General features: G+C 45.8%; 1 protein-coding gene and 1 long non-coding RNA gene across 7 annotated transcripts in view; one reads left to right on the top strand and one right to left on the bottom strand.

Annotated features, from left to right (window-relative positions):
* Positions 1–20,210, top strand: part of LOC146191056 (uncharacterized) — an 87,761-nt gene that overhangs the window by 64,431 nt on the left and 3,120 nt on the right. The gene's annotated exons all lie outside the window — the stretch shown is intronic.
* LOC146191057 (uncharacterized) overlaps positions 1–20,210 on the bottom strand; it is a 63,998-nt gene that overhangs the window by 26,772 nt on the left and 17,016 nt on the right. The window lies entirely within an intron of this gene.

Here is a 20,210-nt window from a genome sequence, read left to right on the forward strand (position 1 = left end):
CATATATAATGCAACCACCATTTCTGTCAGGGTTTGGGAAGTGCTTCATGCCAGGGTATACCAGGCGGTAGCAAAGACGATGACTAACAGGTCGCCACTGGATGGCTTCCACAAGCACTAGAAGTCAGAATTTTCTCTAAAGCCAATGTTTTCAGAAATTATGCACGTCCGTTTTGTTTCTTGGCGTCTGTCTTTTTTTTACACGTGTTTTCACGCCATGTGTAAAAGGGACTCGCCGATTAAAAGTCGCTGACCAATGCTACACATAAGGCTGAACACCTAAGAATACATAATCTGAGTTGTCCTGTAATCCACATTGTTCTACTTCGTTTTCTCTCTCTCTTTTTCTTTTTTGCCTCTGAAGTTAACCGCCGTAGACCCCTCGTTGTGTTGGTCCAGAACTGAGGTCTCTGTTTAGCCTATAGTATTCACCAGCACATGCACTACATAAAAATGTCCGACACCTCGCTGCTCATATTAAACTATTGCTCTACCAAACAGTACTCGTCATTTCAATATCGCTCTTTGAAACCGTTTTCAAGCTTTTTATTTGGCATCATATTGTGGAGTATACTGGCTGTACGAAATTGTCGTGTACTACTTTTCTGTGGGGTAACACGGTTTATAACGTGAGAGTGCTGGCCCAGTGCTATCTACGTGTTCATGCTTGTTTCATGCTCCGTCTACTTTGCTGCGGCACTGGTCTACGGTCTCTTCTTGGCTCAGATACATGCGCTCACTTAACATTTCCAACACCATGCTTTCCATCAAGCCGTCTCCCCCCAACACTTAGAAAGAAAGAGATAGTAGGCATTTTGTTTAATTAAAATGCCTGAAGATTTTTTTTATTGGCAGTATGTTATCAGGAATATCGAACATTTTCTTTCAAGTTCAGCATCGGTGTTCTGAAGTTTTATCAGCTTCACCCTTGTCGAAAAGTAGTTTAAAAGAAGGTAGTGCATTGTACAACTTCGCGCGCATTAAATTCTTAAGCGCCAGTGTTCCTCTTGAAAGCAAAGAAGTACACTTATACACGAATAGCTGTTTCATTCCCTGATACCTTTAAATGACATCGTAAAGAACAAAACTGCAGAAACGACAGGACAGAGATAAAGCGACAACTCTGTCCAGTCGTTTCTGGGGTTTTGTCCCTTACGAGGTCTCACCAAATGGCCAACAACAATGCTCTGTTAAATTACTCTTTAAAGAATACATTTTAGTAAAGCTTGAAGAAAAAAAAAATATGCAGTGTTTTCGACTTCGAAACAATGCACTCGATTTTACCTCCTCTAGGGACTACATGAACGGCACTTGCCGAGCGTTGCATAAAAATTATTTAGACTCTGTGGTGCGCGACTTATTGCCCTCTCTACTTACTTGGCCTCCAATCCTGAAGACCTCTTCGACTTTAGCAGGAAAAGAAGCAAAGCTGTTGTGCTATTAACCCAAGGTTCGGCGTGGCGGCTGATGGAATATTCACATTCACGGATTGGAAAATCTGAAACACCGGTACTTGAGTAATTACGAGATGTCATTTCCGTTCATGGCACGGCCTTGTGCACGGCCTTGTGCAGAAGGGATTCCTGTTAAGCGTCTTATTTAAATCTGTATGTATGCATGCAGGGTACAGGAAGCGCTTGGAAGCGTGTAGGACGAGAGTGGGAAGCACGAGTCCATGTACGCCATCTGTTCGCTGCCAGCAGCGAACACCAACTTGTATAACTCATATATTGTATAATTGTAATTTTGAATAGAATACAGATAGATTATGTGTAGAGCATGGCGGTTATAATGACTAACTTTTCCTCCTCATTCTGAAATGTACCTATAAAACGCTTCCTGTGCTTGCACCAACTGATTTCAACGGGCGCTAAAAATCAGCAAGGTGCATTAAACATTCGAAATTCCCGAGTTGATTTTGAGTGCTCAGCGCCACTCAGCACGTAGTGACAGGTGGGCAAACTAGAAACGTTTTTCCAGATTTTCTGGGCTTGCAGGTTAATATCATTACACATTCGTGCTCAATACGGGTAGACATTTATTTCCTGCCCGTAGCGTCACTATTTTCCGATCTGAAATCATACCTTCTCCGGCGCCCTATTCGCACTCCTACCTGCACCTCAGAGCCGCCGTTGTGACTCAAGTGCGGCGCGGCCAGAGTAGTAGAACACACGCGTGAGTCGCCATGACGAAGCATTCTTTTCAATCACCTTGTTCAATTTTTAGATATGGCTGTCCCCTTTAGAAACATATGGTTTCACTATTTGTTTTGGTTCCTAATGTAGTGAAGTACACGAGGATATACGAAGACGAGGATGAAGTAGGCGAGAATATCACGAAGACGGGGATAAGGACGACGAAGTGCCGCTGCGCTGCTCGAGCTCGCTTGTGGAGACCTAGACTGGCTGTGTTCTTGTGTGGTTCGCCGTGCAACTTCGAGAGGGCTATTATCCCTGTTAAAACACAGTAAAAAACCCCTTTCACTTAGTGGAGGTGAGCATTTCCTGCCGCCCTGGAGCTCCGCAGCCGCACACTCCCGACACAAGCAATGACCGACGCTACCACCCCTAGTCCAACCGGCCCCTCATTCGCCGTGTTCTGCGCTGGAGCTTTGCGCCAGCGTGATCCTCCTATCTTCAGCGGAACCGGCGACCATGACGTGGAAGACTGGCTGGCCTCATATGAGTGGGTCAGTATTCACAACCACAGGGACAACCAAAAACTCAATAACGTCATTTTCTACCTAACGGACGTTGCAAACCTATGGTTCCGCAACCACGAGGCCGATATCACATCGTGGTCTACTTTCAAGGCTAGTTTTGCCGATATTTTCGGCCGGCCTGCAGTGCGCAAATTGCGCTCTGAGCAACGCCTGCGCGGCCGTGCACAGCTTCCTGGTGAGAATTTTACCAGCTACATTGAAGATGTCGTAGACCTGTGCAAGCGCGTGGACGCTTCAATCTCAGAGAGCACCAAGATTGGTCACATTATGCAAGGAATTGATGATGACGCGTTCCAGATGCTTCTGGCTAAAAATGCAGCCACCGTCGTCGACGTTATCAACGCATGCCACAACTTTGATGAATTACGCAAGCGCCGTAACACCACTCGCTCTTCGCTCTCACACCCGGCGCCGCTTGCAGCTTTAACACCTGAAGCAGACCAGTCCACTTTGCTGCAACAAATAAAGCAGTTCGTTCGAGAAGTTGCCCGTCAACTATCCCTCGTTCACCAACGTCCTGACGCTCCCACTCCTTTAGTGCCAAAGTTGCAGCAAGTCATTCGCCAACAAGTTGCGGAAGCACTCCCCACGCTTCCTGAAGCTCCTTCTGTTGCTCCTTTGACATACGTCGAAGCACCAGTCTAGTATAGTCAACCTGCTGTTCCAGCCCCTTTGACCTACGCGGCCACCGCCTGAGCCGTCGCCACCCATGCAGCCTGTCCTACGCCCTGCACCGCTTCCTCAAACGGCCCCGCTTCATCCTCCTACTCCGCGCTATTACAACCCTTGGCGTACTTCGGACAATCGTCCTATTTGCTACTACTGTGGTTTCGCTGGACATGTGGCCCGCCGATGTCGTCGTCGCATGGCCGAGCCATGCGTCTTCTGATTACTCGCCACCGCTGCTTCGTTCTGCCCACTCTCCGCCTGCGTATGCCACAGAACAGCGTTCGTATACAACCCGTCGTTCTCCTTCTCCGCGTCGCCGATCACTGTCGCCAATGCGCCGGCGACCATCACCTGCTGACCAGGGAAACTAAGCTCCGCGGTTCCTGAGGCAAGAACTGCGTACTCTGCGAAAAGCTCAAGGCCTCATATTTCGCCCACGAACGTTATAATGATTTCTGTCGATGGTCTAGCTGTCCGTATATGCGCTGGTCGATACGGGTGCTGCAGTGTCAGTGATTCATGAGCAACTCTGCCGACGATTACGAAAAGTTACGTCATTTAACGGTTTGTCGCTCCGCACTGCCTGTGAAGAGAGGATTGCACCTTTAGCAGTATGTACAGCGCGTGTCGTCATTGAAGGTATTTTGTACAGTGTCGAGTTCGTAGTTTTGTCATCTTGTTCCCACGACGTGATGCTCGGATGGGACTTCTTGTCTAAAAATAACGCCGTGATCGATTACGCCCGAGCTGAAGTAGAATTTTCTGCACTGTGCGACGCACTGCCCGACGACAACCGTTCAGTGTGTCTTTAAAAGCTCACCATCGCTGAAGATGTCGACGTAGCACCAGAGCTTGTGCCTCTTTTGTGTCCTGTCGTGTCAGACGTTAGTGTTTTATTTACGCCGTCTGCATCCTTCATCCACCGCAAGCACCTGCCGCTGCCATCAGCTGTTCTCGATGTTCACGGTGGCTTCACGAAGCTACTCATCTACAATCCGTCTCCGCGCCCGATTACTCTGCTACGTGGGGAATCTCCCGGTTCTATTCAACCAGCCTACCTTCTCTCTGACCTGGACGCCTCCGAGACCTACCGCAATAACTACATTGATGCTCTGCAGTCCTATCCGACACCTGATTCGTTGCCAGACGACTTCTTTCGAACCGCCATCGATGACGCTCTTCCTTCCACCTACCGGACTCAGCTTGTGACCCTTTTACAGACATTTCGCTTCGCCTTCGACGCCGCCCACACACCTCTCGGCCGCACTTCCACAGTCGCACATCACATTCAGACCGGCTCTAACTCGCCTTTTCGACAGCGCCCCTATCGTGTGTCAGCGGCAGAGCGTCGCGTGATCAATGAGCAAGTTGAGGACATGCTACAACGTGGTGTAATCCGTCCATCACAAAGCCCCTGGTCTTCACCAGTGGTGCTAGTGAAAAAGAAAGATGGCTCGTTTCGCTTTTGTATCGATTACCGGCGCCTCAATAAAATTACCCACAAGGACAATTACCCCCTTCCGCGTATAGACGACGCTCTTGATTGCCTCCAAGGTGCCGAGTACTTTTCATCTCTTGATTTACGTTCAGGTTACTTGCAAGTACCAATGGCCGCCTGTGACAGAGAGAAGACCGCATTTGTGACGCCGGATGGCCTCTATGAATTTAATGTGATGCCCTTCGGTCTGTGCAATGCGCCCGCCACATTCGAGAGGATGATGGATAACATCTTGCGGAAGTTCAAGTGGCACACCTGCCTCTGCTACTTGGACGACATTGTCTTTTCCACCGACTTCGCTACGCACCTAGAACGCTTGCGGCAAATTTTGGTTTGCCTTACTGACGCCGGCCTGCAACTGAATCTCAAGAAGTGTCACTTCGGTGCCAGGGAGTTGACTATTTTGGGGCACATCGTCTCTAAGGAAGGTGTTCGCCCTGATCCGGCCAAGCTGCGCGCAGTGGCGGAGTTTCCTAAGCCGGTTTCGCTCAAGCAACTTCGAAGCGTCATAGGTCTATGCTCCTATTTTCGGCGCTTCGTGCAGAATTTTGCTTCGATAATTGCACCCCTGACGAAACTACTCGGAGGAAGTGACTTAACTGCGTGGTCGGTCGAGTGCGACGAAGCGTTCAACGCATTGCGCCGTCTTTTGACTTCGCCACCAATCCTTCGCCACTATACGACCCGACAGCACCCACCGAGGTCCATACTGATTCGAGTGGCGTTGGCCTCGGAGCTGTCTTGGCACAACGGAAAAACGGTTTTCACGAATACGTCGTTGCGTACGCGAGTCGTGTCCTCTCTAAAGCTGAATGCAACTACTCAGTTACAGAAAAGGAGTGTTTGACAATTGTGTGGGCATTAACGAAATTCCGACCCTACCTTTACGGCCGCCAGTTTGACGTCGTCACGGACCACCACGCGTTATGTTGGCTTTCCTCTCTTAAAGACCCGTCCGGCCGCCTCGCACGATGGGCTCTCCGCCTACAGGAATTTGACATCCGCGTTATATATCGCTCTGGCCGTAAACACATGGACGCCGACGCACTGTCTCGTTCTCCCCTCTCCAACGAACCTGCTTGCTCCACGGCGGCTGATCCCGTCCTCTCCTCTCTAACCATCGCTGACATGCCTGCGGAGCAGCGCGAAGACCCGTGGCTTGCATCTCTTATCGACATCGTGTCCACTTCTTCTAACGCTGCTGCGCCTTCTCGGGCTTTACGCCGTCAAGCACCACACTTTGCCCTACGAGACGGTCTTCGCTACCGCCGCAATTATATGACTGATGGTCGACAGTGGCTTCTCGTCATTCCCCGCCATTTACGACATGAAATTTGCGCCTCTTTCCATGCCGACTCTCAGTGTGCCCATCCTGGTGTAGTCAAGACGTTTCAAAGAATCTCTCAACGCTGCTGTTGGCGCGGCATGTATGGTTATATTTGCGAATACGCCCGCTCCTGCATCGCCTGTCAGCGCCGGAAGTCATCCACACCACGTGCTTCTGGCCCCTTACAACCACTTCCATGCCCGGCCCGCCCTTTTGACCGCATTGGCGTTGACCTTTACGGGCCGCTTCCCTGCACGGTTTCTGGGAACCGGTGGATTATCGTCGGCATCGACCACCTCACCCGGTATGCCGAGACCGCCGCTTTACCCGCCGCTACTGCCCGTGAAGTTGCCCTGTTCTTACTACATCATTTTGTTCTTCGCCATGGCGCGCCGCGAGAGCTGCTGAGTGACCGAGGACGCGTCTTTCTTTCCAACGTCGTTGAAGCTCTACTGGCCGAATGTCGCATCATACACCGGACCACAACAGCCTACCACCCTCAAACAAACGGGTTGACTGAGCGCTTCGATGGCACCCTCGGAAATATGCTGACGATGTACGTTGCCGCCGATCAGACTAACTGGGACGCTGTTCTTCCTTTTGTGTCATACGCTTACAACACCGCCACGCAGTCAACTACTGGATTTAGCCCTTTCTTCCTCCTTTATGGGCGTGAGGCGTCGTCCACGATGGACACTATGTTACCATAACGTCCCGACTCCTCTGAGTGTACTCTTCTGAAGTTGGCCGGGTGTTTTACATCGGAATCTCAAGACCGCCAAAAGCATCACCACGACAAAGATCAGACGCCACACGTTTTTCCTGCAGGATCCCTTGTTTGGCTTTGGGTTCCCGGCACCCCATCGGGATTGTCATCAAAATTTCGAACCGAGTATCACGGCCCCTACCGCATTATCTGTCAAACCTCCCCTATGAATTACATCGTGGAGCCACTCACTACCTCTTCGGACATGCGTCATCGCGGCCGCGAAACTGTGCACGTGAGCCGCCTCAAAACGTACTACGATCCGCTCCTCTTGCCCTCACCATAGGTCGCCAGGATGGCTCCTCCTCGCTCCGGGGGAAATTGTAGTGAACTACACGAGGATATACGAAGACGAGGATTAAGTAGGCGAGAATATCACGAAGGCAGGGATAAGGACGACGAAGTGCCGCTGCGCTGCTCGAGCTCGCTTGTGGAGACCTAGACTGGCTGTGTTCTTGTGTGGTTCGCCTTGCAACTTCGAGAGGGCTATTATCCCTGTTAAAACACAGTAAAAACCTCCTTTCAGTAATAATTCATCGCGCAAACATAGCTCTATTCCCTATACGGTGGGCGATTCGTTTCCGCGTTTTATATATACGTATATTTTTTCAGAACTCTAATAGAAACTGGGCATTATTACTTTGCTGACTGCTTTCTTTTTTTCTTGAGACTATTGCATACTTTCGTTCATCCCTGTTAAGTTATCATAATGGAAAAAATTTATGGCCCAAGATCAGCTTTCTTCAAAGAGCGACATATCAAGTGATGTTTTTCGTTTACACAAGGTGGAGTCAAAACCAATTTTCCGCGTGCCAGACATTCCAAGCACCACGTAATCAGTGAAAAGCTTGCATCCCTTGAATAACCTGTGTGTACTAACGGCTCGGATCGAACCCTGCACCTTCATGACACGAGGCGGATGCTTATGGGGCTACCAAATTTTACAGCAAATGCCCTCCAGCAGACCACTAAGCAGCAAGTAAAACACAGCATAAACCTGCTACACCCATACATTTCACCTCTCTCGAACCTACGAGTTCAAGCGTAATTACCCGCTGATTAAGGTGTACCATCTAGTATTACAGAGGTGAGTTGTTAACAACCGTAGATTTGGAAAGCGGTTTCAGTGCCAAGATGCACTCCGTGTCTGGCTTGTGCCACCCATACAATTTCAAGGCAAAGTTATGTTAGCTGACGTCAGTCCTCAGTGCACGAACAGCGAAAAAGAAGTCTACAATTCGGTTTTGATGTAGACTTCTACTTGCCTGGAACATTCAATTTTTCTTTCCATGTGGACCAAACTTTATTTGCTTCAACGCAATGTTGCTTAAACGCTGTAACTGTAACACTAATAATAAGCTTCTTAGTAAATGAAAATGAAGCTGAAATCATTGCCAAAGTTAACTGACAGTGAACTAGCCTGCAGACAATTGGCTTCCATGTTGACTCATTCGGATGAGATTACACTGACCTGTGAGCAACTGGGTTTCTGTTTATTCATGCCAGTTTAGAATATATTAAAATCTCAAAGAACGAATTCGGAATGTCCTTATTGAAATATCGTAGACAGTACAAGGAATCAAGAGGCGGTCAATACAAACTTAACGCAAATTTTTATAAGTGGCTTTCATACAAGGGTCCCGTTTAGTTTACATATATATATATATATATATATATATATATAATATATATATATATATATATATATATATATATATATATATATAATATATATATATATATATATATATATAATATATATATATATAATATATATATATATATATAATATATATATATATATATATATATATATATATATATATATATATATATATATATATATATATATATATATATATATATATATATATATATATATATATATATATATATATATATATATATATATATATAAACGAGACCCTTGTATGAAAACCCATTTTCATTAATATTTTTTCCTAAATGACAGGTTTCTGCTACAAGTGACGCCAATATCTTTAAGAGGTGTGGTATTTACTTCTTTTTATTTTCGGATAAACAGTAGAGAGTGGAATGTGCACGTGTTGCTATACTTAAGTGATGCTTTCCGTTCAGCCGTGCATTGACATTTCTTTTCGTATTAATTCCTATTGTGTGGAAATTTTATGCATTTAGTTTTGCCTTATAGGCAGCACAAAAGGCAGATATTTCCTTCAATATCAGATATTTCCCTTTGTGGGTGTTAGCTGTACGGCGCCGCTTCATTTATTGCGTTCACTCTCTCATTGTGACCGCCTCTGAAAGAGATCTACGTCCGCAGCGCGACATGTTTTTTGCAGCACCCACGGAGCGGCGCCGTAGTCTCTCAATTAGATCGAAAAGAAACCCTTCGCTGTTCTTTCTTGCTGACAGAGGCTGACTTAGAAGCCTTGTTGCCTCAAGCAGCGCCCGATTTGTATTCAGTGCACAATGCGTCATCGCAAGGGCTCTAATTTCCTCCTCTTTATTTTTGCATTTCTCAAAACATCTTCTCGGATCTTTATTTTTTATTTTTTTTTTCCTGGCAGTTTCATTTTTGCAGGCAATATCCTCGGGAAACTCTTTCAACGCATGAGTAATCGGTCTAAAGGTATTTTCTCGATAAATGTTTTATTCATTTTTTTTCTTCTTTCACGGTTTTTATTCGATGTCACTTTTTTTTTTCTTTATTGCCTGACTTTTGCAAGACAACACAAACACACACAAGACATTGATATAGTAAGCCTGCCAGAGGCTGGCTTCGTCGTTCTAAAATTCCTTTAGATCCATCAAAGGTTCTACCTTTGGCAACCACTCAGGATTATCATCGTCAAACTTCACAATCTCGATAAACCAATGGAGAGCCTCGTGGGAAAAAAATTCGTGCAGGACGCGCATCAGGATGACAGTGATATCCTGCCATGCGTGAACGCCATATACTGTGGAGGTCCATTAGCATGATTGAATCATATGGAACCCCCTCCTCATTTTGCGTGGGTAAGTACCGTATTCCGTAAGGATTAATAGGTAAATCTTTCTTTATGGTTCTTTGAAGAACGTCCCAAAAATAAACCCCTTCCCAACAGTGAAGAAATACATGATCTGTCGTTTCTGGTTGTTTACAAATTAAGCAATGTGCACCCCACGGAGGAAATAACCCTTTTTCTTGCAAAAACACTTTTACTGGCAAAGTTCCAGTGTGCAACCTAAAAAAGAAAGAGTGTTGTGCATTTGCTCAAGCCGATTTTCTCTCCTGATGTGGTTTTAAATGCACTCAAAGGTATTCAGAGAAAACACGAAGGCCACGCGACCTGATTTCTCCTGGTCTCGTTAGCAAAAACCCACACGTTTACAGAAAGTACGGCGTCGCTCGTTCTTCAAGGTGACCGACCGAAGGAAAAACCTAAATGCGATCGCGTCCGTGCACGCAAGCCATATAAGCGCTAAGGGCCAAACAAGACAAAAGGTTCGATTACGTGCGGCATTCTGTTCCGATACAGAGAGTAAGGTCGCACGCGACCGTGTCGTTGACACCCGATAGAATAGCCTGGCTTCAAGATCGCCAATCTTGCCCTGGGGAGACAATGAACTCCCTTCGAGTTTATCCCCGTAGACTTAACGAAAAAAAAAAGAAGAAGAAGAAGAATACGGCTACAAGCAGTATCAACGAGGTGACGTCATGAAATCTGTGAACGACCGTTTCTTCTCGCGAAGGACGGGGAGCTTTCGGAGCACCTGTTCTTTCACGATGTAATGCAGAGATGGGGAAACGTAACAACAAAAAAGGAGACTAGCGGGGCGCGCACTGTAACCAGTAAAATAAATGTGAATGATTATGATGATGATGGTGGTGGTGATGGTTATTATTATTATTATTATTATTATTATTATTATTATTATTATTATTATTATTATTATTATTATTATTATTATTATTATTATTATTATTATTATTATTGCGTGCTTTTTTACCGAATATATAATGAAAAATTCTGGGGCTGCACAAATACGTTGGAGTTCGATCTTTTGCACTTTCTTGACTCTCCTTACGTGTTCCTTTGATAGTGTCGAACGTAAGACAGTGGCGACAAGTTCATAAACAAAGCAATGAGCAAATAACTCAAAAACCTCAGAAATTTAGAGATATATTTATACCTTGAGTTTTAACCGACTGACACAAGCTTCCTTGCTTTGAACATGTGCGTGCGTACGCTTGACCTGACTGCAGTCCCTTTAACTGTGTGCCATATTATAATGCCCTGAATGCAACAATGACAGTTGTTCGAGTCACCGTCCGTTGTCATTCCTGAAGAGAGCTTGTCTCGCCAAGCAGCTGATCGTGTATAGCGTTCCGCATATCTTCCGCTGACCCAAAAATAAAGTACACAAAATTTGACTCAGCTCGTACATGTTTCCTGGCAGGTTCATTAAAAGTGACGGACGTGCACCCGGTAAATGTAGAAAGAGGTCAATAGTCGCAGAAAACGAAAAGCGGATCGCGTAAAGGGAAAATACATCAAGCTGACATCCCTGACCTGCATTTGACCTGCTCCTGACCTGAACTCACGACTGGATCACACACACCTTCGCATCGAGGAGACAGAAATGGCGGCCGGCTTTCAAATTTAGGCCATGCGCGCGCATCTGCACCGGTCATTTAAGAGTGTGTGCGTGTGCGTGCGTGCGTGCGTGCGTGCGTGCGCGCGCGCGCGCGCGCGCGCGCGCGCGTGTGTGTGTGTGTGTGTGTGTGTGTGTGTGTGTGTGTGTGTGTGTGTGTGTGTGCGTGTGTGCGTGTGCGTGTGCGTGTGCGCGTGCGTGTGCGTGTGCGTGTGCGCGTGTGTGTGTGTGTGTGTGTGTGTGTGTGTGTGTGTGTGTGTGTGTGTGTGTGTGTGTGTGTGTGTGTGTGTGTGTGTGTGTGTGTGTGTGTGTGTGTGTGTGTGTGTGTGTGTGTGTGTGTGTGTGTGTGTGTGTGTGTGTGTGTGTGTGTGTGTGTGTGTGTGTGTGTGTGTGTGTGTGTGTGTGTGTGTGTGTGTGTGTGTGTGTGCGTGCGCGCGCGCGCGCGCGCGCAATGTAATACGCTATATAATTTGAAGGTGTTCGAAGTTCTTACGTCATCCTGGTTATTCTTTGCACATCCCAGTGCACTAGACAACAGCAGCCGAACGCAACGAAAACATTTGCATTATTCCATGCCTACCATACACTGCATGTGAACAAGCTGAGAGCTCAAAGCACAGTGTGCAAGTTGCTCTAAAGAGAGAGCATATTGGAAAAATAGACCTCGTTGCTTATTTACTTAGGGTAGCTGGACAACTTTCGCCCCCTGCCAGCTCATACCATTAGCAACCTATACCCATGCAGCTTAGGTTAATAAGTTTAATTGGCTAATTAAAACAGCAAGATGGCGCAGTTTTACCGCATCAAACCAAGTGACAATGACGTCTACCAAACTCTCTTCGGTTTTTCTGTACAAAGCAAGCGTGGCAAGTTGAAAATCGCTGAGCCCTGCTTACCTGCTTATCTTTGGTTTTAAAAAATTCCTTCCAAAGCCTTCGTTGACTCTTCTACCACTCCGACTTTGCGCCGGCCTTTTTCGTACTCTGTTCTCATACACAGCGATTTCTCAGTTGTTTCTCGTTTGTTCCTTTATGCCCTGCTCCCATCAACAAAGAAGCGGATATTTGGCCTGGAGGTTTGAATGAAATGCGACCCCGGCTAATAAGCTGACCTCCATATGCACAGCGACGTCCTGGTGGATCGATTGAGGCGCCCCCTCTAGGTTGTAAAAAATCTCGAATTAAGCACTCTGCATTTATACTCTTATGATTATGACTAGCAGCTTACCGGTATCGCTCAAGAGGAAAGTATACAACAGTTGCATCTTGCCTGTACTCACCTATGGGGCTGAAACGTGGAGGCTAACCAAGAGAGTTCTACTTAAGTTGAGGACAACCCAGAGGGCTATGGAACGAAAAATGGTAGGGGTAACATTAAGAGATAGAAAGCGTGCAGAGTGGGTCAGAGAAATAACTCAAGTTAACGACATTCTAGTGGAAATTAAGAAGAAGAAATGGACATGGGCAGGACATGTAGTGCGAAGAGAGGATAACCGATGGTCGCTGAGGTTAACAAACTGGATTCCAAGGGAAGGAAAGCGTAGCAGGGGGCGGCAGAAAGTTATGTGGGCGGATGAGATTAAGAAGTTCGCAGGGGTCAAGTGGATGCAGCTAGCACAGAACCGGGTTAAGTGGAGAGATATGGGAGAGGCCTTCGCCCTGCAGTGGGTATAATCAGGCTGATGATGATGATGATGATGATGATGATGATTTATACTCTTGGCAGCCAGCTATATAGTTGAGAGAGCACGCGATTCAACACCTCGCGTTTCGCGAGGTGCTGAACTTCTGGTAGTCGCACGTCTTCTGGGCAATCATTACTCACGGTACTTCCGCGCGGAAGACAGGCGACCGAGAAACGAGCCCAGAAGACGGATGCCACGAACAGTGTCACGCCCTTACAGCGAACGGAAGAGCATGCAGGGGCGTGAGCGTGACGTGACGCCAGTCGTGGGGGGATGGGGCTCGAATTGCAATCGTTCTCGGGATGCTGTGCGTGTCACGCGCATTTCATACAAGTGTCGACTGCTTCCGTGTCAGCTCGGCAAAGAATACCAAATCTTCGCGCTTGTTGGTCAACTGAATGTATCAACATATTGTTGTTGTTTTTTTGTTTGTTTTTTCTTTTAACGCAGAGTGGAAACCTCGGGTGTTGGTGGTGCAAATAGGCGCTGTTGCAGTCTGTACGAACTCACTGTTACAAGCTCATAATAAGAGAGGAAAAAAATCGTGATGAAACAGGCTAACAATTTCAACGAGCGTGTCGCTACCAATAGATCTTCGAATTATCGCAAATTTTGCTTAATTATTTCATGTGCCTGAGTGTGCACGTTTTTTTTTAACACCTAGAAATCGTCCTATAATTTACTAATTTTAAATTCGGCATCAACTTCAGCCTGGTCCCGCCAACTGCAAGTCAAAACTCTCTCCCATATCCCTCACATCAACGCCCTCTTTTGCCGGACGCGGCCACCTAATCCCGCAAGCTTCCTAATCTCGTTTTTTTTTTTTATTTCTCGGTACCGTCATAGGTCCTGTTTTCCAGGATATCCGAAAAATTACGAGGAAAATACGCCTACGGCAGATGACATAGCCGGGCACTGATTGGTCGGCGGGTTGCGTGACGTCACGAGATCACGTGACGTGGCCCATAGTTTGCGGGAGCCCTTTGCGGAATTGAAACGGGGGCCCTTGTAGACACGTTTATACAAATACGGCTTGATTAAAGCAGGTTTGATTATTGTTAACGATTGCAAGCTAACGAATATGCTAACTACTGTATGCGCTCTTATTATTCGACTACTGAATATTGTTGATGTTTTGTTTTTTTTTGTTTTTTAAATAGAACCGCCAACCGTATATATTTCTACATAGGCCGGAGGAAACAAAAAGTCCAGGAAATCTGGGATTTCATCCTACATTTGTATTGGCTTATAGAACGGAATTTAACAGCTTACTTTCCTTTCATACCGGTCCGTATCTGACCGACGTGCCCCGGCTTTCTTATCTCGCCAAACGTCAATACCACAACCCGCACGTAAAAACACAGTCGCCCGTCCAAGGTCGTGACAAAGGAAAACGCGACGGCTGCCATGACTGCGTATGTTTACAGTTGCAGCCGCGGGGAAGAACTTGAAAATAAACTATGACAGCGCAATATCTGCTGTATACAGTCAAGCCGAAGCGAGGAAAAAAAATCGCGAAAATCTTGAGTTCTGTAACGAATTATTTTTTGTTCTTAGACCGAGAGATCATAGCTGACGGAGTCGGCCGAAACGAATCACCCAAGCCGGCATTTCATGAGACATCTTCCTTCTAAGAAAATTGCTCCCATAATTGCGAACATTCCATATCTTGCGTCGACACGTACCTCATTTCAAGAATACCCGCGGATTGGTAAAGATCCCAATACATCAATACAAATATCGCATTATAAATACCCGGGGATTGGTAAAGATCCCAATACATCAATAAAAATATCGCATTATATGATCTTGTCGTTCTACTTTCACAATCCTAAAATGTTCTTTAATACCGCATCTCTCACAACCAATACCAATGATGCAAGTACACGTAGTACATACACATGGATTATTCCTCCTTTCCTGCCTAATTACAAAATGCAATCATTGCACTATACTCTTCCTCCCCTTCTCAACACACGTCTGGTCTAAACACGGGCCTTCTCAGACAAGAACAGTTTCGGCTGTATCTTGCAAGTATTTGAAGCACAATATCAGTTTGTTTTTCTATCGTTTTAGACAATGTGACGTCAAGCTGAATTCCATTATTTTTTTTATTTGGGATTTTGTCTTACCGTGTTAATCTATGCTTGGGACTGGGCTAGTTGGAACATCTTCTCATAAACGCTGCGCTGCTTAGTTGTACACGGACAAAGGAACTGGACAAACGCTTAACCTCAGCGTTTGTCCAGTTCCTTTGTCCGTGTACAACTAAGCAGCACAGCATTTATGAGAAGTGTTAATCTGGGCGGTTTTTTTTTATTTTTTTTTTTTGCGAGCTGCTGTAGAATGTTTCGTTTGCTCCTTTCTGTTGTGCTTTACATGTATTTTATATGACGTCTTTATTCTAGTTGGTCTCATCAAATTCATCGCTCACTTGTAATTTCGTATGAAATGACCACAAGATGTGCTCACTTTTGGTCCGTACCATGCTTATATTGTTCATCCACTGCTCTCTCATCTTTGTAAGCCAAGTGAAGGCTTCAGTGGCCACGTCAAGCTTCTCGGAGCAGCTTTTAGCCCCGAAAACCTTCCATAATGTTCCGTTAAATAACTGATTTCAACTGAACTGAACTTCACCTTTAGCCCCGAAAACCTTCCAGAATGTTCCGGTAAATAACTGAATTCAACTGAACTGAACTTCACCATTAGCCCCGAAAACTATCCAGAATGTTCCGTTAAATAAGTGGATTCAACTGAACTGAGCTTCACTATTAGCCCCGAAAACCTTCCAGAATGTTCCGTTAAATAACTGAATTCAACTGAACTGAACTTCACCATTAGCCCCGAAAACCTTCCAGAATGTTCCGTTAAATAACTGAATTCAACTGAACTGAACTTCATCGCTTTGAAGAAAACATCATTCGCCGAGGTAACAGAAGAAAACAAAATATAGAATACAAAAACACAAAAACATTGACGTTCCGACACCGCTACTGTGCCTTGTTCACCAATGAACATGAAACGAGATGGGCCGTCGCTTCTGAAGTGAAAATATTGCGTACGGTAATAACAGGTGGTCCATATGTTTCTCGCGAAGGTTTTTCCTCTGTTATACCTCGGCGAGTTCTGTTTTCTTCAAATACGCTGAATTTCCCTCACCGGACGCGTTTCCGTCGAATCCTCAACTATGAACGAAATTCCGAGTAAAGATCCGTGAACAAGTGTGGCAGATGAGCTACGTGGCGCTTTATTTGCGCCTGCACACGAATCTTGAAGGAAACACGTGAAGGCTTGTTCAGAAGTAAACGGAACACGAGTCTGTTGTTGTTGTTGTTGTTGTTGTTGTTGTTGTTGTTGTTGTTGTTGTTGTTGTTGTTGTTGTTGTTGTTGTTGTTGTTGTTGTTGTTGTTGTTGTTGTTGTTTTTGTGGCTGTAGGAAGAAGGAAAAGAAAATGACTCTGTAGCTGAGCCACCTCCGCTGCCTCGTGCAGATAGAGAATATAGAGAAGAAAGAAAAGCAAGAGGGAAAAAAAAACGCGAGCCGCAACAACAGCCGCCGTCCACCACCAGCGGTGGCGTGTGCAATGACGGCCTACAACAGATAAAAATTCGGTGCCAGCCCCCGCCGCAAGCAGCGGTGACCCACCTGCACCAGCCCCATCAGGGCAGAGCACCCCTGAAGGGTCTGATAGGAGTACGTGTCTGACAACAGAGCTCGCTGATAGTCTACTTGTTGTTGTGGCTGTAGGAAGAAAGAAAAGAAAATGCACGGGTCTGCTACTGGCTCTGTAGCTGAGCCACCTTCGCTACCTCGTGCGGACAGAAGAGAAAATAGAGACGAAAGAAAAAAGAAAAGGGAGAGAAAGACGCGCGCCGCAACAACAGCCGTCGTCCACCACCACTGAAGAGGTGGCGGGTGCAATGACGGCCTACAACAAATAAAAATCAGTGGCAGGCTAGCCCCCGCCGCAAGCGGCGGTGACCTACCTGTCCCAGCCCCTACTTCAAGAAAGTTTGTGGGCCGTGTAGCACGGTTACAATTACACTGACGGTGACCACAGGGTCCACCGAGTATGTTATACGAGTAAGAAAATGATTTTCATTGGAGGCTGAAACTATATTCATCTATTTATTTACAGAAGACTGCTGGCTTTATTGCAAAGCCTTAAGCAGGAGTGGGTGTAAAATACACTTTGACAAAAAGAAAACCTCCCTGAGGTACACGCAACACAGCACACAATACCGAAAAAAAAAAATGAACGACGAAAAGAAACAACATTATACAATATTAGACGACGCCTGGCGTCAAAATGAGCACCGGGGAAAAAAAAAATGAAAATGTTGAATGCTGCAAAATTGTTACGAATTCCTAAGCGACTCCGTAAATGACTCCACAGTAGAAGCCTCTACAATATTCGCTTTGAGGACAATCCATTCCCGCACAGTACGGGGGAAGAAAGAATTCTTGCATGTTTCAGTGCGGCATGAGTATTCCTTCACTTTTATGATTTGGCTGTCACGACAGGCTCGGTATTGTTTGGCCAAAATAATGGTATTTTCCTCGAAAACAGAAACTGGATTCTATCGGCTAACGCCTCGAGCTTTTCTCAGACCCGCGACCGCGGTGTGAGAGCTGTGTCAAAACGGCTTGTAGCGATAGCAACAGCGTCGTTACCATTTTCCATATACACGCCCGGCGGTCGTCTCTGAAGCAACTGTTTTCTTCCTACTCTGCTTCTTGTATTTTGATCCCTTGTGATTCATTGGAAGCAGCGCTCCTGACAGCATCGGCCAGCTGTTGCTATGCGTTCGGCTCCGTTTCAAGAGCTCTGATGAGCGCCTTCGCCGGCGTTCTGTACTTCCTGTTAAGTTGTTCATTCGCGCTCTTACATTCTTTGTTTTATTAGTTCGCTGCCTGTAGTACGTGCCGGCCTTTATCTCGAGATTCGAGCACTTGTCGGAATGTTCAACGATGTCCGCTCGTCGTGGAACAATGATTGTGATAGCGGCCCACTTCCACGGTTAACGATAAACATTATTCATGCAGTTTCTGTCCTACCTTGATTCATCCCGCGCGGTCTCTGGCGTTCCTTATCAGTATCATGCACAAATATTGAATACCCTACGGCACTCCCGTCAGACATGCTTTGCCTCGGCAATGCGTGACGGGCGTAGACACGCACGTAGGCCACTTTCGAGACGCGTAACAAAGCCTCTCCTATATTTGTGTTCCGCCAGTTATCCGAAGTCGGTCGCGCTTTGCGTCCGGCGTCCGCATTCATCTGGGCGCGTATGTCATAGCCGGCCCACGTCTGCGCCTTATTGCTTGTTCCTTGTTCCGAACAGCTAAACGAAAAGGCTGGCATTTTTAGCATTAAAAGAAAATGTTAGCACTTTTAGCCTTTGTGAATAAAATTGGCAGACAATTTGTCTCCGCCAGCCAATCGCGTCGTGCGAAATCGTCTACATCCGGACTTTCCGTGCACCTTTAAGAGAGAGAGAGAGAGAGAGAGAAGTGGTTCTTTATTGGGGATGAAAAGAGGGATCGGCGCGTTCAACTGTCTCCTCAGGGATGAGGGATCACCGCCGTTGCGCCGAATTAAGGGGGAAGGGGATAAAAGGAAGGGAGGGTGAGTGTAGTGGCAAGGAGGGAACGTAAAGGGCAAGAGGATCCGGTGAGCCTTGAGCGCCGGGATAAGTGCGAGGCATGGAGACGGGATCGCTGAAGGTCGGCCCACTGTTGGATGGGCGGACAATAGGAGAGGGGAGGTGGTGGAGGGACCCGCAGAGGAGTCACTCAGGGGGATGGCGATCACTCTGGGAGGGCCATTGAAGTCACAGTCAGGGTACGACACTCGGAGGCACAGTAGTTTGAGTGAGCACAAACATGACACAGTAACGAGTCACAGGATGGGCACAATGTGCGAAGGCGCAGTCAGTGTAGTCACACTTAGGGCACAGCGAAGAAAAGTATACATACATACATACATACATACATACATACATACATACATACATACATACATACATACATACATACATACATACATACATACATACATACATACATACATACATACATACATACATACATACATACATACATACATACATACATACATACATACATACATACATACATACATACATACATACATACATACATACATACATACATACATACATACATACATACATACATACATACATACATACATACATACATACATACATACATACATACATACATACATACATACATACATACATACATACATACATACATACATACATACATACATACATACATACATACATACATACATACATACATACATACATACATACATACATACATACATACATACATAAAGACGTGAACGGGAGAAGCAGGCGTAGCTGTCTTCGAGGAGCGCATTGGTTTAACGGTAGCTCTCAAATTATTGCATATTATTTGACGTAGACCAATAGCGCTTACCATTGTTTTTTTATTACAACGAAACAGCTCGCTAGTACCTCTGGTGCTTATTCCAGCTAAGCATCAAAACCTCCAAAGTGATTTTTATTATGCGGTAACACATTTTTCTTTATACACGTTATCCGCATTATAAAAGGTTGTGTCAACATAGAGCTGCACAGATAGCTTCGCGTGGCCTATTGAGTGCAGCATGGACATCTGGCACGTATTTACTAAACGGACCACAAAAGCATGTTATGTCTTCTGCATGGCCTTTATTTTTTTTTTTTTAATTATAATGAAGGCTACTATTTAAGCTCTAGGCGGTAGACCTATCCGTACTGTGAAGTCAGCATTAATTGCTGCGAAAGGTTCGCTTTGTCAGCACCATCCTTGTTCGCAGTTCTACGTGTCGTATTTCGCTCTATGCACTGCAGATGTTGATACGTTGCACTACACGGTGCAAACGGC

This window comes from Amblyomma maculatum, chromosome 4 (assembly GCF_055883805.1).
Source record: "Amblyomma maculatum isolate TAMU_Amacu chromosome 4, ASM5588380v1, whole genome shotgun sequence".
NCBI lineage: Eukaryota > Metazoa > Arthropoda > Arachnida > Ixodida > Ixodidae > Amblyomma > Amblyomma maculatum.